Source organism: Bos javanicus, chromosome 18 (assembly GCF_032452875.1).
Source record: "Bos javanicus breed banteng chromosome 18, ARS-OSU_banteng_1.0, whole genome shotgun sequence".
Taxonomy (NCBI): domain Eukaryota; kingdom Metazoa; phylum Chordata; class Mammalia; order Artiodactyla; family Bovidae; genus Bos; species Bos javanicus.
This window is the reverse complement of record NC_083885.1, coordinates 3526961-3536240: the sequence shown is the minus strand read 5'-3', so window position 1 is coordinate 3536240 and position 9280 is coordinate 3526961.

Genomic DNA, 9280 nt, shown 5'->3' with positions numbered 1-9280 from the left:
GACTGTTTATCACATCAGCTATATATTTCATATTTAAAAAGGTGAAATCACCTTCCAAATTGATAGTACTATTAATTAATAGTAGCAGCGTCAAGTAATAGTAGAGCTATCAGAATCAGCAAAAGAAAAAAAACACTCAATTAAACATGAGTTTCAGGTTAAAAATAAAGAATTTATTTAGAAAAAGTATATTACTATAGTATTTGGGACATATCTATACTAAAAATAGTTTTTCTTTATTTGGGTGTCCTGAATTTTATCTAACCACCCTACATACCCTGCAGCCATAGTTCCTAATTGTTAATATTTGTCACATTTCTTTATCATTTTCTCCATCTCTATTTTTCTTCCTATTCCATCTCTAACTAGGTACATACGTGCACAATATAAACATTCACGCATGATTTTTTTTCTGAACCATTTGAGAATTTGCACACATCAGGCTCCTTTTCCTGTACGCACTTCTATGTTTATTTTCTAAGAACAGGAATATTTTCTTGCATGACATAAAACTACAAAAATAATGAAATTCAGTGTTGAACACACACTACAGGTTAATACGCAGTCCTTGTTCTGATTTCAGAATTGTCCCAATATTGCTCCTTAGATAATTTCCCTCCGGTCCATCGTTCAGATCACATACTGCTTTTGTCATGATTCTTTTTTTAGACATATTTATTTAATTTTTTGCCTCTGCTGGGGCTTAGTTGTGGCATGCGCAATCTTTAGTTGTGGCACGCAGGATCCAGTTTCCTGACCAGGGACTGAAGCCAGGTTTTCTGCATTGGGAACTTAGAGTCTTAGCCACTGGACCACCAAGGGAGTCCCATTTGTCATAATTCTTTATTCACCTGTAACCTTAAATATCCCTAAGCCTCTTCGTGACTCATGATATTCTCATTTTTGGAGGAATCAAGGCCAGCTGTTTTGTATACTATCCCTCAACTTGGGTTTCTTTGACGTTTCCTTATGACTAAGGTTATGCATATGTAGCAGGGGTACCACAGAAATGATGCTGTCCTACTAAGCCCAACATATTATGAATCACATCATGTTGGTTTTTCTCCACACTGATGATGGTAACTTTGACCACTAGATTAGAGTGACATCTACCAGATTTCTCACCTGGTGTAAAGCTAGCATTTTTTCTCTTTGTAGTTAAAGGAGCATTTTGTGGAGATATTATGAAACCACATAAATATCTTTTTTCTCATCCAGCTTTAGCCTCAATTGATCACCATTGCATGAATAAATTATAACTATGATGGCTGCAACCTGGTAACTTTTTTACCTTTATTATTCTTTCTACATTTATTGCTATAGTATTAGCATTGACAGTAAGAATCTTTTCTTCTCTCTTGTTTATATATGCTTGAACTTTTCATGGAAAAAGGAAGAGAATTCCAGAAAAACATCTATTTCTGCTTTATTGAATATGCCAAAGCCTTTGACTGTGTGCATCACAATAAACTGTGGAAAATTCTGAAAAAGATGGGAATATCAGACCACCTGACCTGCCTCTTGAGAAACCTATATGCAGATCAGGAAGCAACAGTTAGAACTGGACATCGAATAACAGACTGGTTCCAAATAGGAAAAGGAGTATGTCAAGGCTGTATATTGTCACCCTGCTTATTTAACGTCTATGCAGAGTACCTCATGAGAAACGCTGGGCTGGAAGAAGCACAAGATGGAATCAAGATTGCTGGGAATCTTGCAAAAAAAAAAAGATTGCTGGAAGAAATATCAATAGCCTCAGATATGCAGATGACACCACCTTTATGGCAGAAAGTGAAGAGGAACTAAAAAGCCTCTTGATAAAAGTGAAAGAGGAGAGTGAAAAAGCTGGCTTAAAGCTCAACATTCAGAAAACTAAGATCATGGCATCTGGTCCCATCACTTCATGGCAAATAGATGGGGAAACAGTGGAAACAGTGTCAGACTTTATTTTTTTAGGCTCCAAAATCACTGCAGATGGTGATTGCAGCCATGAAATTAAAAGACACTTACTCCTTGGAAGGAAAGTTATGACCAACCTAGATAGCATATTCAAAAGCAGAGACATTACTTTGCCAACAAAGGTTCATCTAGTCAAGGTTATGGCTTTTCCAGTGGTCATGTATGGATATGAAAGTTGGACTGTGAAGAAAGCTGAGCACCGAAGTATTGATGCTTTTGAACTGTGGTGTTGGAGAAGACTCTTGAGAGTCCCTTGGACTGCAAGGAGATCCAACCAGTCCATTCTAAAGGAGATCAGTCCTGGGTGTTCTTTGGAAGGAATGATGCTAAAGCTGAAACTCCAGTACTTTGGCCACCTCATGTGAAGAGTTGACTCATTGGAAAAGACTCTGATGCTGGGAGGGATTGGGGGCAGGAGGAGAAGGGGACGACCGAGGATGAGATGGCTGGATGGCATCACCGACTCTATGGACGTGAGTCTGAGTGATCTCCGGGAGTTGGTGATGGACAGGGAGGCCTGGTGTGCTGCAGTTCATGGGGTTGCAAATAGTCGGACACGACTGAGCAACTGAACTGAACTGAAGGCATTTGTGTGCACACACAAATGTTACATATAATGTTACACACTACTACTTCTGGACCTCTCATAACATTCATTAACTAGCACTGTCATTTCTCTTTCCTTTGTGACACTTGTTCTAAATTATATTCAATGCGACATTAAAACTTATTCGTTATGTTCTTTGGGTCCATATTTTTGGAGAATTATGCATTCCTCTTTTTCATGGGATTATTATTTGCTTATAAATGTCTTGTTTTAAAGCACTGATATTATAAAGTCCATTTGTTACTTTTTAATATATTACATTTCCATGTGTATTTGGGTCTATTTCTTGACTTTTTATTCTACAAAAGTGAACGTGTTAGTTGCTCAGTCATGTCTGACTCTCTGCGATCCCATGGACTTTAGCCCGCCAGGCTCCTCTGTCCGTGGGATTCTCCATGCAAGAATACTGGAGTATTACAGAATACTGTCCATGGCACAATTCTATTTGTATCTCCATGAACCAAACTATTTGAGTTTTGGTGAATTTATAGTAATATCTGGTAGGGCTTATCCCCCCTCATGGTTTTTCATTATTTTCATTGTTTTTTTTTTAATTTTATTTTATTTTTAAACTTTACATAATTGTATTAGTTTTGCCAAATATCATAATGAATCCGCCACAGGTATACATGTTAAAATTTGCCTTTTTTATATAAGGTTTAGTGTCTATTAGGTCTAACCCCATGAAAAACGATTGCTGTTATTTTCCTTTTTAGTGGGTAGTGAATTAAAATTTAGAAAGCAACCTAGACAATACAAACATCTTTATAACTTTGAGTTGCTCTAAAACAGGTGATGTTTTCCCATTTGTTTGAGTCTACTCTTTTGTCCTTGAGAAATATTTCACTTTTCCTCAACTGGTCCTCTACCTAGTTCTAATTTTTGTATGTTCCTTTAGTTCAGTTCAATTCAGTCGCTCAGTCATGTCCGACTCTGTGACCCCATGAATCACAGCACGCCAGGCCTCCCTGTCCATCACCAACTCCCGGAGTTCACTGAGACTCACGTCCACCAAGTCAGTGATGCCATCCAGCCATCTCATCCTCTGTCGTCCCCTTCTCCTCCTGCCCCCAATCCCTCCCAGCATCAGAGTCTTTTCCAATGAGTCAACTCCTCGCATCAGGTGGCCAAAGTACTGGAGTTTCAGCTTTAGCATCATTCCTTCCAAAGAAATCCCAGGGCTGATCTCCTTCAGAATGGACTGGTTGGATCTCCTTGCAGTCCAAGGGACTGTCAAGAGTCTTCTCCAACACCACAGTTCAAAAGCATCAATTCTTCGGCGCTCAGCCTTCTTCACAGTCCAACTCTCACATCCATCCATGACCACAGGAAAAACCATAGCCTTGACTAGACAAACCTTTGTTGGCAAAGTAATGTCTCTGCTTTTGAACATGCTGTCTAGGTTGGGCATAACTTTCCTTTCATCACTGTTTATCATAGTTTATATATTTACTTCCCAGGTTGCTCAATGGCAAAGAACATGCCTGCTAATGCAGGGGACACAGGAGACGCAAGTTCAGCCACTGGGTTGGGAAGATCCCCTGGAGAAGGGAAAGGCTACCCACTCCAGTATTCTGGCCTGGAGAATTCTATGGGCTGTATAGTCCATGGGGTCGCAAAGAGTCAGGCATGACTGAGTGACTTTCACTTAACTGTTACTCTACAGTTTACTTCAGGGAGACGTTTGTTTCAGGAAGAAACTTCCCCAATTGGCATATATTGTTGACTCCATATTTTTCTTGTTGTTTTTGCTGTATTGAAGTGTTTTTACAAAATTCGGACTTTAATGGTGCTCTGTCACTGTTGCAACATCCAGTTCATCTTTGTTTTAGTGGTATTAATGAACACAAATTAACAACTGCATATTAAAAGTTATTTTCCAAGATACATACTAATAATGCTTAGTTTTACTTCATTTCAATTCACTCCAAAAATGAAATTTTCTCGGATTTAGCAATGCTATTAAATTAAAATTTTAATAATTTTAAATTAACACAAACTGTAAGTAATGAATAGTAAAGTGCCTTTCCTCTTGTTTGTATTAAAAAGAAATTTATGTAATGAAAAATAAATCTTTGTCCTTTAATGTTTAAATTAATACCCATTTAAAATTTAACAGACAAGTGTATAAAGCCTGTGAAGGAATCCAAACTGGAATATAGCCTTAAATGTCATTTTCTTAATGTAATGCCAAGATTCTATATATGTCTATTCTATAACAACAAAAAAGGTGTTTTCCCATTTGTTTTCATGTATCCTAACAGGAAATTGATGCTAAACTCAGTAGGGTAATTGAGACGTTCTCTACAAAGCCGTGGGAAAATCTTAAGGACAACCAAAGAGCAGGGTCCTCTGAGGCCAGCCACATGGGAAAGCTATGCCACCTCTTCTGTAGGGGCAAAGGGCTGGGTGGCTGGCTGAAACCTGAGGCAATTGCTAAACAGAAAGTGACAGCTGGCGGGAGCTGTGGCCATCGATAGATGTGGCCATCAATAGAAGGGCATGATCAGCCCAGGTGGGCTGGAACGGATGGAGGCAGGTTACAAGTACACTCCTCCCTTCTGTTCCACAATGCACTCAGTCTGCAGAAAGACTGAGTGTTCACTGCAGCCTGGTGTTTAATTGATACATATTTTTATTACTGGATAATTTATCTTTTCTAAAGTTTAGCATTTACTGGTCTTCCACTTTCTTTAAATCTTTTTCCATCCAAATCTTCTTCCTATTTTACTTCATTTTTTACTCTTGTTTCTCAAGATTTGTATGATATACACACTTTAAATATAACTCTATATTAACTATTATTCTGTCATAAATGCTCTAAATGTTTTCCTTGGGTTGTCATTTGATCTTTAATTTTCTGCAGTGCCTTTGATGTACAGAGGTTATATTTTGTGGGGTTAAGTATACTGGTGGTGGTTTAGTCACTAAGTTGCATCTGACTCTTGGGACCCCATGGACTGTAGCCTGCCAGGCTCCCCTGTCCTTGGGATTCTCCAGGCAAGGATACTGGAGTGGGTTGCCATTTCCTCCTCCAGGGGATCTTCCTGACCCAGGGATTGAACCAGGGTCTCCTGCACGGCAGACAGATTCTTTACCAACTGAGCTATGAGGGAAGCCTTAAGTACACTAGGACTGATTATTTCCTCTGGAGATTTTTTAAAAATTATAAACATCTTTCTTAATTATTTATTGGCTTAATATACTTGTAGACTTTTGTGATATCTACAATTGAAGTATAAGCATAAGCATAGATACTTACAACACCTCAGAATATTTATTCTTCTGAGGTTTGATAAAAATTCCAAGGAGTGTACTGTGCATGTGTGTGTGTGTGTGTGCTTGTTTAGATAGATAATTAGCCCAGTGAATTTTAAAATAATCTATTCCTTTTCATTTTATTATATGTATCATACCAAGAGTCTCTTTAAAGATAATGTAAATTGGTTAATTGATCCACTTATGCCAGCATCGCACTGTTTTAATTATTATAGATTAGTCATTTGGGGCTTCTGATAAGGCAAGTCACTTTGATGCCTGTTTCTGCTCAGTGAGGCTCATCTTTTACACTGAATCCTTCATTCAGTTCCATCAGTTAGTTCCCACACAGAGAATGTAAATCCAACAGATATTCTGTTTTGAGAAATCTTGGACACAGAGTAAAAAAATGGAACCATTTGCAGAATACTTTATGCAAACTAAAAAAAATACCTCATCCAATTTGGCAGTATAAAGCCCTCCTCACATTGCATTTATGTAAATTGGCTTAGGTGATCAAATCACCTGTAAGCCTCTTTAAATTGTCATTCATAAAGGCAAAGTATAAAGTGGCTTTATATCTATTATAAAATGTGTGTGAATAATTGGTTTGATTTCCGTATGTTTCTAATCAATGGAATATAGTTTTGAATTGAGAGTTAAAGGCAACCCAAACGTGGGAAGAAAATTATTACCTAGCTTCAGTTCTGATTCACATTAAAGCAGAAGTTATTTCCACACTTTTTAAAATAAGTGCTAACATGTCCAGAAGCTATGCCTGCTTCCGTGATGAACGTGTTTTCTTGCTGCACCTTGGGGAACTGGGCTCGTGAATGCACAACATTCAACAGCTCGTTCATTCTCTAGGCCACCTGCTAATTTGCTGTAAGCAACAGAAGCGATGATGATATTTTTGTTTCTTCACCCACTAAATTACCTTCATGCCCCAAATGTCCTAATTGGTATTCCGTTCCTCAAAGCCAATAGTTGATTTCCACAAGGAAATGAAAATGCAGGTGGGGTTGTCCTCACAGGTACAGGAATCTTACGACATGCTCTCTGCCCACCACCTTTACTCAGAAGTGATGCCGTGCTCAGCATCACTTGATGGGGCTCCCACGTTAAGACTTACAAAATCCAATTTAATTTAATTAACTATCCTTCTGACAATTCGTTAGCAGCTTCTTTCTTTACCCCCCTCCACTTGAGAGACCTTTTACAAAGTCTCTTATAAATAAATACGTGTGATTTGTCATTCTTATGATACTGACAAAAACAACTGGATTTAAAGATGAAGTTTTGGGTGTGAGGAATGGGAGGAAGGCAGGAATGAAAATGAATGTTTAAGAATGCAGAGAAACATGTGCACACAGAATAAATCAGCCTGGTGATGGCCAGTGCATGGGCTCCGGTTCATACGCTCATTTAGCCAACGAGGAAAATCTCCTTTAAACCGAGTAGGAAATGATAGTTACCAAATTAACAATTCCTTCTTCAGCATATATATGTTTTATTGCAGTGCTTCTACCATTCCATAGGTCATTTCTGACCTGAGAGCTCTTCACAATTCTTAATCTCATTAGTGTAAAAAATACACCCCCTGACTGGCATGATCTCTGGGCAGAAAGATCAACTGCATAAACTAAGCAGAGTATCTCCAGGAGCCTCTGAGCTGCCGTGCTATGAACTGGCTCTGCAGACAGCTGATGCTTGAGAGATCTTTCAGTAAGAAAACCAGCTGATGCATCGGCTTTGAACTAGGGTGGCACAGGCACATTCTAGAAGGGTGAAACGCTAGAGTCTCTACCTCTGAAGAGCCCAATAGCCACACCAGGCTCATATTATGTAACCACACAGTTTCTTCACAAATGCTGACTGCCTCGCAGCCCATGCTGACTCCCCAGGTTTAAAGCCAGGACATTTTGTGTTATTTGTAACAAACTAAGGACTCAGCCTTACCTGCTTGTTCTATACTACTTACGAAAGTATTTTGTGATCCGTGAGTCTGTTCAATGATTGATTTACCATGTTTACTAGCATCTATTACAAACAACTGATGACAGGTGGCAGAACTTCAAGGAGAAAGAATACAGTCATTGTCTGGCCTCTGAGCTAAGCATCCTGCCAGGGAAACAGGTATATTAAATAAGAAATTATGGTAACAGTTGATAAGTACTGTGATAGAATTTGAATGGGCTGTAACAGGTAGCAAGATCACATAACCTAGTCAAGTGGGACCAGATAAAATATTTGATAAACACTAGTTGGGCATCATTAAATGAATAAGATGACCTTTAGGCTGGTGCCTGAAAGATGATTTGGACTTGGTTCAGAGGAAGGGTGACGATGTGGAGTAGGAATGGTGATCAAGACAGGCACAGGGACGAGTAGGGGAGAGAAAAAGGTGTCTGAGGAACTGAAATAAGGTCGGGAGAGCTGTCACCGGGGATGTGCCTGGGGGAGTGATCAGAGTAGGGCTGGAGAGGGGGGCCATGGAGGTCTCCCAAATCAAGTCAAAGAAGCTGAAATGCATCTTTATGTATCCTGATGATTACAGAACTCACAAGGTGCCTACTAAATAAGAGTAGACTTGCTTTTGTATTACTGAGAGCATCAAGTTTATAAATTTCTGAGCACTAAATGAAGGTGTCATATGAAAACGCATGGCACACTGAAGCTACTCAATAAATGTTTAATGACTCTGAAACTGAATGACTTGGCCAAATAGAAATTATAACTTCATCCATTTGTAATGATTTTGCAATGCACATATGTGCAAATTTCCTTATTTATCATCTTGGCAAATAATATTTTATCTTTAAAAACCGTTCTTTAACCTTTGGCAAAAGTTTAATTTCAAAAAACTTAAAGGCAATGAAATAGATGATTGCATATTTCCATTGCAGTGAGCTATAATTATAAGCACCTTGAATGGGAGCACTATAAATAAAAATAACTCATCAGGTTGCTTTTACAACCTGAGCAATGCAGAGTAATTAAGCCAAGAAATTAAAATCTGTAAAATTAAAAATGTAATTCTATACATCAAATTTAGCAATGATTTTCAAGGAACTAATAGATCTCCCAGTTCAAACAGCCTAGTTTGGTTAAAATGTAGTCAATGACTAGTGTGTTTGCTATTTCAAACACTGTCTTCCATTAGCAAATTCACACTTTAAATTTCAAGTCAACTTGATTTGAATAATCCACATAGTTTAAAAATGTGTGTGTGTTTCTGGCAAAGGCTTTGCAAGATTGTTTCTCATTAAAGCCATCTCATAGTACGATTTGTATTGTGAAGCAGTCTTCCTAGTTACAGAAACACATGCTGATGATAAATTATTCATGGTATTCTACTTTAAAATGTTGTGGTTAAACCATTACAAGCTATGAAATACATATAGGGTGTTTTTTCTACGTGTACTTGTAGAACACAGTCCAAACACAGGTCTTGAT